General features: G+C 39.2%; 2 long non-coding RNA genes across 4 annotated transcripts; both read left to right on the top strand.

The window, feature by feature from the left end:
• The first annotated feature begins 667 nt into the window (after positions 1–667).
• Positions 668–3,663, top strand: LOC122530260. Of its 2 annotated transcripts, none has more exons than XR_006306945.1 (3): positions 668–919; positions 1,051–1,850; positions 2,699–3,663. It is a non-coding gene; the product is annotated as an uncharacterized LOC122530260 (long non-coding RNA). The 2 variants fall into 2 exon arrangements; XR_006306944.1 differs by having other exon boundaries at positions 668–941.
• Positions 3,664–3,852: 189 nt separating this feature from the next.
• Positions 3,853–11,141, top strand: LOC122530259. Of its 2 annotated transcripts, XR_006306943.1 has the most exons (5): positions 3,853–5,392; positions 5,674–5,801; positions 9,138–9,596; positions 9,935–10,166; positions 10,221–11,141. It is a non-coding gene; the product is annotated as an uncharacterized LOC122530259 (long non-coding RNA). The 2 variants fall into 2 exon arrangements; XR_006306942.1 differs by having other exon boundaries at positions 9,935–11,141.
• The last annotated feature ends 3,859 nt before the right edge of the window (positions 11,142–15,000 follow it).

Here is a 15,000-nt window from a genome sequence, read left to right as displayed (position 1 = left end):
ACTCATATACTTTGTCTGTAGTAACAATATTAATTTTAATAAAGTACACATCTACATAAATAATCTAGATGCTGTTATTTACTGGCTTTTATTAAATCCTTTAATTTTTGATCAAGCCCGACAGATGGCAGCGCATAACCTATTGTTCTAGTGATTATGATGATAATATCATAATACTACAAATAAATAAGAAGAACTACGTAACTTTAGTAACTTTTAATAAATTATAATAAATGATATTTAAATAACAATAAAGTTTATAGCACAAATAGATAACTGTTTTCTCCGAATGTTAATTAAGGAATGAATAATAAATTATAAAATGACGTCTATATATACATCTCTATAAATAAGTAAACATGGTAATAACATCTCCATAGTAATAATAAAAATAAAATAACAATTTACAAATATTCTTATGGTAGGAGTTTATATACAGTTGACGATGTCGGTTTACAGGAAACGTACTATCGGCGAAACGATTGTGTAGATGGCGTTGATGTTAATATTGAAGAAGTAACGGTCGCTACATTGTGACAGCATTTTCGTAGACAAGGAGAGCGACAAATGTTCGACAAAAACGCGTATACACTACATGAGAGGCAGACAAAGGAATAGTGTGCGACAAGGATAACAATAGCAATTAGTTTCACTGTTTCGCCGTTACGCGTCGCCAGCATTTCAACGAACTTTCGTTTGCAAAAGAAACTAATTAAATGGGTTAAATTACATACTTACACCACTGCGTTTTGCAAATTGGACCTGAAGGTTTTCCCCTGTGTTTCATTTTAGTGCGCGAACTACCTGCCTTCGAGAAAGTCCTCGAGTTCTGCGCTCGTTTCAACAATATTTAACTTCTTCCAAACTACGCGCAAAGCTCGAATCGATGTTTATTTAACGAAGAGGAACTTACGAACCGGTGAGAGGAACTTACGAACATTGTAAGCTCAGAAAATAGATGAAAAGCAGAGTTATAACTTGCACATTCTTCGACAGTGTCCGACAGTCGTTAAATCGCGATTTAACGCTTAGTTTCTTTGTTTCTTCTAGTTGCGAGTAACAAACCGGAACAGCGATCTACCTCAAGGTCAACCTTCGACCGGAAGTGAGTGTCAAGTTAGCAACGCCGAACAATAACCCGACAAACGAAACGCAATACGACCAATGATTTTTCGCGTCACGAGCGAAATCCCGCGAGCTTATTTAGTTTTATTCCGAGTGGAACGGGGCAAACACGCCCGGGCCGAAAGAGGAGATATTTACACGGCAAACAGAGCGGCTCTCTGCAGGAGTTGAGTTGCACGCCGGGATTTTTTGCCCGCTGGAAAAACAAGGTAATGCACAGGATGGTTTTCACGAGGTGTTATAATGAAGCGTTTCCCCCCGAGTGAGGAGGGGGTGGGGGAGATCAACGCGCGTGACAAAATTACGTTTCAACGAAATCAAACATCGGATAGGCGGCGCACTGAGTCCCGTCAGGGCCTGTGTTTGTTCACCTCGAGCACCAGCTTGCAAAAATTTGTTTATAGAAAGCACGGGAGCATGGAGGTACGTATTGTTATTTTACGCCATGGAGATTCGACGGATAGGAGTAACGACCGCGGCTGTATCCGGCTGCACGCACTATTTCAAAGGCATTAAACATGGAAAAAGATTGGCAGGTACACGTGCATGGTGAAACGCACTGGGTTGAAAAGCGTGCCTTTTCACGAGCATGGGATTTCGGAACGTGGAATCTGAACGCCGATAAATATTACATCGCCCCGCCGCTTGATAGAGATTTTGGTTGAAAAAGAGGGGGGGGGGGGGAAGAGAACACCAGAGAAGCTTGGACATTTATTGTCGGTTAAGTACGTTCGTTCTTTCTATTAAAAAAAGAAAAAAAAACCAATTTTCTATTGGTACAAACGAATGCATTGCTTGTCGATTGATATAATGATATTCCATTGAATATTTGTATATACAGTCAATAATTGCAGCGTAATTTACTTTAAAGCTATTAATTTTTCTACGTGAAAAGTCACAATCTTACAATGTCAACCAATTATATATATATACGCATGCATACTTATTAACCATCATTATATACTCGTGCATTGAATTATAAGTATAGAAACAAATTATAATTTTTCTCTGCTTTACAAATCTTGTTTCAATAAAAATTCAAACCAGATCTGAAATGAAATGTAGAGAGAGAGAGAGAGAGAGAGAGAGAGAGAGAGAGAGAGAGAGAGAGAAGGAATCGAGAATGGAGATAAGTTGTTAAATGTTCTGTGAAATACAATATATTCCTCAAAGCACAATCGACACAGTTTTTTTCATAAGTAACGTAGAGTAGCATTCATTGTAATAGGTACGTTGTAACGCGTTTGCGCTGGGCAACGAAGTATTCTTTTTTTCATAAAATTCTCGCGGAAAATGTCCAAACCATACGCTCGTTAAAGAGAAATGAAAAACGAAAAGCGGGAAATAGCAAAATCAATTATTACGTTAATGTCGATTGCATTGGAGTACGTATACACCTACCTACATATTGAATTACCCAGAAATAAAAATAAAAGGAGAAATCTGCTGATGTTATTGTAAAGGAAGTTTCTATGGATGCAGTTATTTAAGGAATAATTCTCTATTTCTTGTGTATATATATATATATAGCGTTGCAAAACTATACGATTATATTCACCTATCTATTTTGCAGAGACGAGGAAGAAGTTAAATAGATATGCATGGGGAAGCAGAATAACTTTGACGACCAGGATTTACGTTTTTCAAGATACTTTCACGGAAAAGCTTTAGAAGCCCCGGAACATGCGAACAAAGGACAATTGTCTTACTTTGTTTAGCCCTCAGTTACAGCCACAATATATACCAACGTGTATTTTTCTCGCAAAGATGCGAGACACTCTCGGCTTTACACATTGGAAATTCCATTGAGAATTTTCCGCGCAACGAAACATTTCTGCCACGTTGTCCTGCGGAGTAATGCGCTCGTTAATCGACGCCTGAAAATGCGAAAAGAATCGACGAGGCCCGAGCTCGTATTGGCTCTCGTTCCCGTTTTTCCGCAGCATAAATGGCATGCTTGAAACATCGCATGGAGATTGCTCCTTTCTTACACCCCCTCTCCCTTATTTCCTTCTCAGGATTTTGGATACGCCGTGCCGTTTCGATCTCGAAGTCGGTCAACTTTCGAATTAAAGATTCTGCCGGCAGACTCGCGCCGGAAGAGACTGATCGCAGCGAGGAACGTGAAAGGCGACGAACAGGGGAGAGCAGCTTTCAATCCAAATCCTCCCCCCGTATTGTACAGAGGATGGAACCTCCGTTGCGACCCGCATATGAAATTATAAAAGATTATTCTTGTTCGAACGAGCGTATGCCCGATGCACAGAATTAATTTATTATCATCGGCAATCTCGGCCATTTTGCTTTCGCGGATGAAAGGAGCCGGGAGCGCGCTCGCGTGCGCGTACAAAGCGGACAAAGCTGCTAATTATACAAATTACGAAGACCGTCCGCGCGTTTCATCACTCGATTTTAATCGGCAAAATAATCATGTCCCCTGGCAGAGGACGGCCACCCTCTCTGTTGAACTCTGTCGAACGACGCTTGTTAAAGTCCATCGAGCTTCTCCGGGATCGAATCGACTTTCGAAAAAAAGAACACGAGAAATCGAATATATATATATATATATTATATTGATTTATATTTTTTTATATATTTATTTTGAAAGTGGCCTGAATCCATTTTCCAGAAAAATCAAGCTAGTTGTTTTAGTATTTTGCATTTCTTTAATAGTGAATAAAAGTTGGATTATTTTATTAATTTTATAACAAATTTTGTAAACTGTAATATTTTTATTTTATTTTGAGGCAATTTTATCTTATCCAAGGGACTTATGACTGTTTAAAAATTGAGAAAGTTGTTTCATTAATCCATCTGTAGCCACCAAAAACGTGTTTACTTTCTATAAACAATGTTCATCATACTAATTGGTAAATCCATACACCCTTAGAAACGCAGAAACATTATACTACCATGTTGTCAGTTAGTTTTAAATTTATCAAAACGCAAACCGCTTGATTTAAAAATAAATGGACTTTCAAAATAAACGGCTCATATATATACAATACACGTGCATGCATAAAGTTATATCTGCCAGCTGAAATTTGCCACGCCACGGGTACGCTTAATCGTCGTGTTTCGATCCTGTCTTTCGCCGATTCAATTTTTAAATCTTTCAATTATTAATCAGCTTTCGACGTCACGATCCAAAAAAAAAAAAAAAAAAAGAGTTTCCAGTTGAGAGGCATTGAATTCCATTAACAGATGAATACATTTATCGGGAGTTAATGGACGAGTCACGTCATTCAAGTTGTTTCTTCCTTTTCTTTCTTTTTTTTTATTTTTTTCTTTCAGAATCTCCTCCGATAGTATGGAATAAAATAGAATCGAACGGAGTTCCGCGAAATCGCGCGGATAAGCCGCTGATGTTTCGAATTTGCATCGAACAGACAACGCTGCTGCAAGTTGGACAGTGTAGCTGAGTCGGGAATGAGTGGAGATGGTGGAGCCAGGAGAGAAAATTGATAGCTGACGGATAAACCGGCCCGAACGAATCGAAAGTGGAAGCAATCGTTGCCCGTTGGAAAATTATCAAGCGACGAGTTCGTCTGTCCAAAAGAGCGAAGTGTTGTATACTATATCGCGGGTGTTGCCTTTTCTGGCGTTGCGAGACACCGAGGAACAACAACACACAGGACTGAGAGGGTAAACTGGAAAATTTCGCGGAAAGTTGCTGGAGAGTGCAGCTATCTCAGCTCGTTACTCCGTGTTTCCGGCGCCCGGCAAGTTTACGAAAGCTCGCGCCCCCCTCCCTTCCCCTCTCGTCCGGCACTTCACTTCCGCGATATAATTTTCGTGGCTGTAAGGAGAGCTCTCGCCTCTCTCCACTCTTCCGTCGACAATTTTCGTCGAATAAAGTCGCCGAGATAACCGGCTACGACGGCCACGAAGACGACTACTCGCGACATTCCAGAACTTTTTTGCCCCCTTTCTTCACCTTCCTTTCGACCGCCACCGATTCGCGTTACTTTCTCGCAAACCAGAATCATTGCCACTATTCTTTCCAAGAATAATTCGCCGTAATAACAGTCGACTAGCCATTATATACGTACTCGTCAGTGAAAGGGACAGAAGAAAAAGAAGAAGAAAGGAAGAAAGTCGACTGGCAGGAGAGGATGAAAGCCTCTTGCGTCGCGGTGTAAACTCGATATCGGGGTAAATCGAATACGTAGGCGAACGATGGACGAACTGTGCCGAGAGACAATTTGATCTCCAGGACAGAGGCGAGATGATGGACCACGAGAGAGAGAGAGAGAGAGAGAGAAAGGTAATAATCGTTAAACTTCTACGTGTTCGCATCCAGGAAATTGCTGCTTTAACACGACTCCGCGCTGCGAATCTCCCCGAAGCCATCTTTGACGCCAATTAACGGAACTCGCCCTTCGAATTACAACCAATTAGTCGCGAAAGGGGCATGTTCCTTACGCGAGAGCCCACGCGAAGCTTCTCTCTCTCTGTCATTGCCGCGGTGAATGAATCTCGAACCTCTTAGACTCGCGTAACCTCTTGTTAGAGACTAATGACTCGATATTTATTAATTCTTTTCAGGCTCGGCCAATTTACTGGAAGAGGAGAACTCGAATTATCGAAACGCTTGTCTAAAAGTGGAATTGAAAGAAAGTCACTGGAAGCTGATCATGTTCTAATAAATCCTAACGTTTGTCAACATATCACAGGTACTTTATATCGTAGCAAATAATAAAAGTAATGGAGTAACAGTGATATTCCCGTGTGTCTGTCAGTTATTCAAATATGAATAATTTTCACAGGTTAGAAGAAGCGAAGATCGAAGCGGTAGAGGATGATTGAAATTACGAATTACTTTCCCCCCTCTCTACCAGTCACAGCCGTACTCAAACACCGTACCCCTGCGTCAATTGCACTCGCGAACTCGCAGATGCGAGCTAACTTTTCTCCTACAGACGTTCGTTCTCGTTCAGACACTCTTCTCTCTCTCTCTCCCTCTCTCTCTCTCTTTCTCTCCCCTTTCGTTCATTTCAACGACGAATAAGGTCGTCCGCTAAGTTTTCCCAGTTTTTCAAACCTTACAAGCCGGGAACTTACTGCCGAGGGTAAGAATAACGGGCCATTTTCACGTACGTTCTTACGAATTCGAAGTTGCCGTTCCCGTTCTCGAACAGAGTTCTTTCTCAAGTTGGGACATGTATATGCGAACGCGTGCTCGCTCGCGAACAACCGGTGACACGTCGTTCTTGTTTGTCGCTGTACAGGATGTCAGGAAATGTTTTGCCGTGGCCCATCATCGGTGAACTCTACATCCCCAGATCGACGAAGCTCTGTCAAAAAAAAGTGTCCGCAAAAATGTCCTTGATCGGTATTTTGAAGGTTAAATTTTGTTATGACTGCATCGTATTCCATTCCGTCGACAAGATGAAATGTCTCTAAAGAACCATGAGTCGGAAATGACTCATTCTCCTGAAAAATGATTACATATATCCAATTATTATTAAACTCGCCATATATGTTTATATGTTTATATTTTGCAATGGAATAGGCTCTGCTATTGCATTTGCTTAATTTCTTCGTCCACGGATCCACAAGACAGCACCATCCTGTTTAGAGACAACGAAAAGTCTAATACACAGGGCGGAACTCTGTGTCATAGTTTTAAGGTCATTTCACAGTCATCATAATACACTGTTGAATTCGTCTCGACATTAGCAATAATCTGATGATATCAAAAACATATGGTGCTTGATTTTTCTACGTAAAAAACATTTTTTGAGTCTTAAGAATATGAGAACATGTAGCCCACTAGATACTAAAAAAAAATATTGTTTGAAACATGTTTCAATTGCGCCTAAAAACTGGTGACAAATCTTAACGTGGACACTCTGCAGAGGCAGATGCACAAGCACGTCTTTTACATATACATACTGCAGGATGGTGTTGTCTTGTGGAACCGTGGAAGATATGTTCGACGAAGAAATTAAGTAAATGCAATAGCAGAGCCTGTTCCAGTGACGGCTTTTTGAGAAGTAAGTCAAATTTTGTTCATTATTTTTTTTGGTACTAGCTCGTGAGTCACTAAGTCAGTGGCGTCACTTGAAAAGGAGGAGCGGAGGATGGTTAAAAACTACTTTTTTTTTTGGTTCTCACTTTTAGAATCCTCTAAAAAATTTACGTTTCCTTGTTTTACAACTTTTACTTTTGCAAGTGAAGAGCAAAAAAATAAATGTCGACGTCAAAAAATTGGTATAAAAGTGGTGACATCATGCCCAGTCACCCCTGCACTATACATTAGATATATATATATACTTTATTTCTTAATATTTTTTATCATCTGTTCTCTATTTTATTATATAAAGCTATCCATTCTGGGAATGGGATCTAGTATGTTTTTTAGTGTTTATTACATCTGTTTAATCGTAAGCGCTATATAAAATTTTTTGGACACAAGTAACTCGTATAACATTTAAGACTTGAAATACCTATATGTATACATAACCAAGTCGTAATCATAAAACACAATTATGCATTTATTTCTCACTTTTAAGCTCTAACCGAACGCTTGTAATTTTCTCAACATTTTTTGAAAAGAGGCGTTCGAAAAATAATTAAAATTCTTTTATATATAAGTTTATAAAAATCAACGTGTGGATCATTTAAAAAACCTGCGTGGGTCATAGGTCAATTCGCCATCATTGGCCTATTCCATTGCAAAATATAAACATATTACACATATATGGCGAGTTTAATAATAATTGGATACATGTTATCATTTTTCAGGAGAACGAGTCATTTCCGACCCACCGGTACCTTGGAGACATTTTATCTTCTCGGCGGAATGGAACACGATGCAATCATAAAAAAATTTGACCTCCAAAAAATCCGATCGAGGACATCTTTGCGGAAACTCTTCATCGATCTGGGGGATGTAAAGTTCACCTATGATTGCCACGACAAAACATTTCTTGACACCCTGTACAAGTGCTTCCGACGCAAATTTAATTCTTGCTCAATTGACACACACACACACGCACACACAAAGAAAAAAAAGAAAAAAACACGCAGAGAGTGTAAATATTCCCCTCGGTAGAAATCAGACGATCATCGTCAATGTTGACTCTCTTTTTTTATTTCTCTCTCTCTTTCTCTCTCTCTCTCTCTCTCTCTCTCTCTCTCTCTCTCTCTCTCTCTTCCCCTCTGCCAGAGTCGCGCGAATCGATCAACTGATTCAATTAAGGAAACGCGCGGCTCGAGCCTGCAAAGAAAACAATGATTATGCGAGCAGTCGCTGATTGGCCACGGCGCTGACAGTCCGCGTCAAAAACAGAACGGTTTAATTAGTTGTGCAAAGTAATTAGTTCGATTCGTCGTGCTCGTTGATGCGCGCCCGTTGGTATGGCATCGACGCGACGGACTGGCTGAAAGCTTGGATTCCGCTGTGCGAGTTATGTTATTAAAATCGACGGCGAGCCAAAGCCCCGGGGCGAATTCAAAGCTCTCGCGCAGCAAAAATCGTCGTCTTTCGAACGATCGACGACGTCTTTCCGAGGGAAAATTGCTCTCGCCTTCCTTTTCTCCCCCCCCCCCCCCCGATTTTCCTTTTTCTTTCCGCTGGGACGCGTGCTCCTTTCGTTTTTCTCGTCACCTCTTCCACGCTCGGATCAATCGAGATGAAAAGAAACCTTCGAAACAGTTTTGGTACTTGTTTGTGTTTGACGGTAAATGAAATCAACGACACATTGTACATCCGTTGCAATTTAGTTAAAAAAAAAAAAAACACGCCGTAATTTATTCATTTGGTTCTCCGTCCGTAATTCATGTTTATTTAAATTTCTATTCAGTATAAAAATTTATTTAAATGTTACTTAAGTTTCGTTAAATCCGCGAGCAAACGTTCGACATTTCGCGCGCTTGAAGTATTTGAGTTGAGCAAAGTGGCGACCGTGAATTGTAAAGGCGAAAAATAGCATTTCCAATGACATTTCCTCCCAAGAAGAAGTTACAAGTGTAAAATTGAAAAGAAAAAAAAAAAATGTTCGCAGGTGAGCAGACAGGTAACGAGCCGGTAAATAAGCGTAACTGTTTGCGCCAACCCCGATCGAAAAGACGATATAGAACGAGGCCGAAGGACACGGACAGTGATTCGAAGGATCATTAAATACGCGTCACGTTTCCCGATTTGAATCTCCTTCTGTAATCGACGAACCTCCGTCGTCCACGATCACCAAGATGTTTGGCCTGTTGACCAAGGCGAAGACCGAAGAACAAAGTACTAATAGTACTTTAATAAGGAGATGCGCGTGTGTGGGTGCACGTAAACCCGAATGAATCTGAGAGGAAGCAGGCGTGAAGTCTTTTCCGGAAGAAATATGAAGGGAAACGTTACTCGTGTGAAATATACCTCTCACTATGAGAGATTTTTCTAGGTTTTGTAGACTGAAGAACAGAATTTCCATTCAAAATCTATCAATCAACCTCTTCGAGGTGACTGACGCATGTGTGTACGTTTAGTTTTTTTTTTTTTTTTCTTTCTTTCTTTCAAGGTGAAAGAAAATTAAAATGTGTCGGAGAACTATTGAATCTTTCAATAATAAAAACAAAGATCTCAATATTTTATTCTACTTGTAATAATAATCACTGCTTTCTAAATGTTGTAACGTTGCCTCTGACGTGTCATAGCTCTTTTGATTATTTGAAGAGTATCGTTAATATTTGATAAATCAAATACCAGGTGTGTAAAATATAGTAAAAATCAGTTTTAACGATTGTATGTTAATTTGTAATGTTAGTTCATTCTGTAGAATTGCAAACAATATCTAATTTTTCTATTCTGTTACAGGCGAAGGAATGAAAGTGAAAACAGAGGATGCAAAATGATGGAAATTATTGCAGAAATAACGAAAACTCAGGCATTGAAAGTTTGGAAATATTATCAGACATGCAGCTCTTATTGTATTCATTGTTTTCTCCAATTTAATGAAAACCTAATCAAGCAAAAAATCACATAACTTTTTCGACACTTTAAAAAATTCGTCCCTGAAGAGACAATCAACAAATCGCAACTTATAATAGTGACTTATCCCATTTGAAGCAACAGAATTAACAGAGTACCTCGACATTTCCAGGAGTCCGGACTCGAGACGAGCAGTATAAACGTTGACGATCGACGTTGAAATGTGGTAATTTCCCAAGAAGAGGCTAGTGGGCAGTAGAGGATAATTGTAACTGTAACTTCGCGAACGTTGGAAATATCACCGGATTATGCCCGAGAAACGGTCAAGAAATTTCGTGCATCCGGAGGTACTCGAGAATTTCCACGAGATTCTGGAAACTTGGTGAGATTCTCGACGCCTTTTCTGACGTTTTTTCGCGCGGCCAGACTCGAAGATTTCTCGAGGCATTGGCCATCGACGGCGCGTGACTGGCGAGAGCGGTCTGACAAGGCCCCCCCGAAACGAAAAATGTCGGATATTTCTATCGCCGCGGAATAATATTGGACGCGATCGAAAGCTTTAGAGGGCCAAATTGCTCGAAAACTCGCAACAGAAGGAGAATGAAATAGCCGCGGCGAGGGGAGGAAAAAGGCAGAGGGAAGGCCGGAGGCTTCCAAGGGGAAATCGAAGCGGAACGAACGAGGAAGAGAGACGGACAGAGGGTGAACAAAGAGCGCAACTGTCACTACGGATTATAAGCAATTACGAAGATAAGTTGATCGGACTCTGTTTCCATCGGAAAGATTAAACGGGGAATGTCGCACGTGCTCGCGGGAGTTACTGTGCGCACGATCGATTCTGTAAACGCGTAATTAACGGATCGGCGTCAGTTCGCAAATTGGACTGTAAAAATTACCGGCACGTTGTTCCAATACGCCGGCGCCGAACTTTCAATTTAGAGCGTAAAACAGTCGGCCGAACTTTCAATTTAGTGCGCAAAAAAGGAAAGAGTTTGCACGTACAGTTACTCGCTTAATTAATATTAAAGCTGTTGCGATCGCGTGGGAAAAAATCGTGCAACAATAAACCTGGGTTCTTTTTTTTTTTTTTTTTTTTTTTGAAGCTTAAAGCGTTCATTTTATTCTCATGTGTTTTTGCAGTTAAATTATAGAAATGGAAAGACATTGAGAAACTTCTCTTACAACTGAATTTGAAAAATCATGTACCAAAAACTTGATGCACGAGGTTTACGAACGTTAATGTGAGTAATTGCGCAGATATGCTAATAGAATTCATTACGTGTTCTCCAAATTTTGTGTCCGCTGAGATATTTTATTATCTTAATTCGCACAAGATAAACAACGTTAAATACACACACGTGCATAAACTGAACGGGCGATCGATAAACAAAACAGATACAAATAATAATGCGTCTGCTGTCCAAGCAAGTCTGCTGTCGAAGCAACGATAACAGATGGATTCACGACCATCAGCTTCATTTCGAATTTCAGTATTATCAGAGGAGGCCGCTTTCGAATATTAAATTTGTCACAATGCGTACCCAGAGTCCATTGTGGTACTCTCAATTTATTTCTCGCACGATTTTATCGGTATTTTTCGAACGGAACTTCTTTTACAGCTTCCTCCTATTTCCAATCTAATTCTGTTTCCGATTTACTTTCACTTTGCTTGATAAACTTTAACCTGGGAACGCTGGCCCTCCGTACAATAATATAATAGAGGCGTACGTGCATACGTATGTTGCAGCGGAATATTAAAAATTACGCGGAACAAGTGGGTGAAACGGGTTACGAGCACACGACGAAATAAATAAGCACTACTTACTCTGAACGATCGGATGCACGTGTCCCCCTAAAATGGGACTGCTTATTCTACGTAGATCTTCTCGAATGTTAGTTGAAAAGAAATATAATGTTCCCAGAAACATTATCTTTCTGGTGACAAGTCGCCTTTAGAATATATCAGAAATGTTTGCTACTCGCGAGAAAAATACTTGACATTCACAATTTAATACGAATCGTGCGTCTTTTGCCATTTTATTGGATGGAGAGGAGGCTTCAGATTTTCAAATCCATTGTAAATTCGGCCATGAAAAAAATGTCTCGACAGTTTATACCATTTTCGAGAAGAAAGTCTTGTCCAACATAAACGCACTTTACAATTAAACCATGATGAAACGAACGACGTATTTTGAAAGTAGAAGCCTCGAGTTGTAAAAAGACCTGAATCCAGGTACACTCTTTGCTTTAATGGAATTGTAATGCAGTGTAAAAGTATCCAAATATTAATTAACAACTGTAAACAGGATAAATCAGAAACGTTTGCTACTCGCAAAAAAGACACTTGACATTCAAAATTTAATAAAATGGCAAAAGACGAATCGTGCGACTTTTGCCATTTTATTGGATAGAGGGGAGGCTTCAGATTTTCAAATCCATTGTAAATTCGACCATGAAAAAAATGTCTCGACAGTTTATACCATTTTCGAGAAGAAAGTCTTGTCCAACATAAACGCACTTTACAATTAAACCATGATGAAACGAACGACGTACTTTGAAAGTAGAAGCCTCGAGTTGTAAAAAGACCTGNAATCCAGGTACACTCTTTGCTTTAATGGAATTGTAATGCAGTGTAAAAGTATCCAAATATTAATTAACAACTGTAAACAGGTATGCGAGGTTTGTGATTCACGAAAACGCTTTCAACTTTGTCAGGTAACGCACAAAACACGTTTGATTTCGTTTGATCAACGCTAAAGCATTACCGACGAGATATTAAAGCAAAAAGGAAAGAAAAATAGAGAAACTTAACGGTACAGCGGAGCGCAGAAGCTTTTATTTTTTATATTTCGCGAAAAAAGTTATTTAAATCTTTAAAAATACACTGTTCTGCATCTATATGAAATGCCTGACAAAAATTACAAATTGCCTGTCGCTTTGATGGCCGAAGTGAAATATTACTTTCGAAAACTATCCGCTGTCTTTTTCGCGAATTTTATACAATTTTCACAGACACGCAATACTCTACACTTTCGAAACTGATATTGCTGCAGGAAGAAGAAAAAGGACAGAAAAAGGAGAAAAAAGGAACGTTGAACAATAGCATTCTCTTTGACAAAAAAAACGTGATATTAAATATCCATGTTATTTGTACGGAACAAGAAAATTTAATGTCATAAAAGAAAATTTCTCGAATTACACGTGTACGCGCGCTTGTGTGTGCACCGTTGCGAATAGAATATTGGAAAACTGGCAACGTTGTTTCAAACAAGAGATACATAAAACGACAACAGGAACTGACGTTTAATTACATCATCCTGGCAGGCGAAACAATATTCTCCTTGGAATCGTCTAGACTCTGGATAAAATATCTAAAACGTTCGAAACCTACACGCGTCTATTATCCAAAAATAAATTTGATCAAATAAATTTCTGCAGACAGTAGTTGTCTGTCGACAAAAATTTGTTATTTGTAAGAATTCGAAAGGCAAACGCAAAATATATTAACCTCTTTCGAATGACGTGTCACGCACGTCGAGAAATTTTTGTTCCCAAATTAAAACATTTTCTCAGTTTAAATGTAACCCAAGCAAAACAAATAATAAATTACTTCTTAGTAATTTCTATCCGGTGATATCATACCGATCAATATAAAAGAAAAAGAAAGCGACGGATTATTATATGCGGTTCGGTCACTCGTTATGGTCCGCGAATCAGTTGCCAGCGCAAAGGGTTAAAATAAATATTTCAAATATATTTTTAGGTTAGAGGAAACATCTAAAACGTAACTTTATGTATAATACACGCGTCTGTTATCCATAAATTGGATAAAATAAATTCTGCAGACACTGGTTCGACAAAATTTTTGTTATTCGTAAGAATTCGGGGAACAAAATATATTTTTCGAGTAAACATTTCAAATATATTTTTTAGGTTAGATGAAACATCTAAAACGTAACGTACACGCGTCTATTATCCATAAATTTGATCAAATAAATTCTGCAGACACCAGTTGTCAATAAAAGTTTGTTATTTGTAAGAATTCGTGGAACAAAATATATTTTTAAAGTAAATATTTCAAATATATTTTTTAGGTTAGAAGCAACGCCGCCATTGGCTCGAATCGCTTTCATCTATATACGCACGTACGTATTATATTTATTTAGCTGATATTAGAAGCGGAACGATCAAAGGGCAGTAACGGAGTGGAAATTTAATAGGATAACGTGAGTTGTTTCACTTGGTGGTCGAGTAACTTGAGTCAATTCCAAGTTTCTTCGTTTCTCAGATATTGCTAGGATCGGTGATCTCCGTGGCTCTTAATTGTAAGCCGCTGAGAGCTTAAGAGTATCGAGCCGATACATATATAGATTTACAGACAATTGGAACGGCGCATCTACCAATCTCAATAGGGGAAGATAAGCGCATAGTGGTCTGACGTGATAACACTTCACGCTACGCCCGAGGTACTCTTGCACCTTGCAGGTTGCCTCCGCGATACCAGACACGGAAACCTTCTCCCCAGACGGAGACCTATTCTCCAACCGAGGAATCGGATTAGCTCCACGATCTTGGAATATCGCTGCTCTGATAACGCAACTTTCTCATCTAATTCCGAGTCGACGAAAGTGAAAGCTTTCGGATTTGTTTTATCAATCGGAGGTTCCGATTGTATTATACAGGGTGTTTCGTAACTTGTGGGATTTACTTCAGGAGCTGATTGTACGCTTAAAAATAATGAAAAAAAAGTCATATAAATATATGTCCTCTCTGTCTTCGTTTATGAGATATAATGAATTTTATAAACAAAACAAACTCTAGTAAGCTAGCTTTACCAGGTATATTCAATTTTCATAATAATCATAATTGGAATGAAGAAAACCCACGTGTTATTGTGCGTTCAAGACATCAACACCAGTTTAGTTTAAACGTATGGGCAGGAATAATTGATA

The sequence above is a fragment of the Frieseomelitta varia genome, unplaced genomic scaffold (assembly GCF_011392965.1).
Source record: "Frieseomelitta varia isolate USP_RPSP 00005682 unplaced genomic scaffold, Fvar_1.2 scaffold_336, whole genome shotgun sequence".
Classification (NCBI taxonomy): domain Eukaryota; kingdom Metazoa; phylum Arthropoda; class Insecta; order Hymenoptera; family Apidae; genus Frieseomelitta; species Frieseomelitta varia.
The sequence above is the reverse complement of the archived record's forward strand: the minus strand, read 5'-3'. Positions and strand labels throughout refer to the sequence as shown.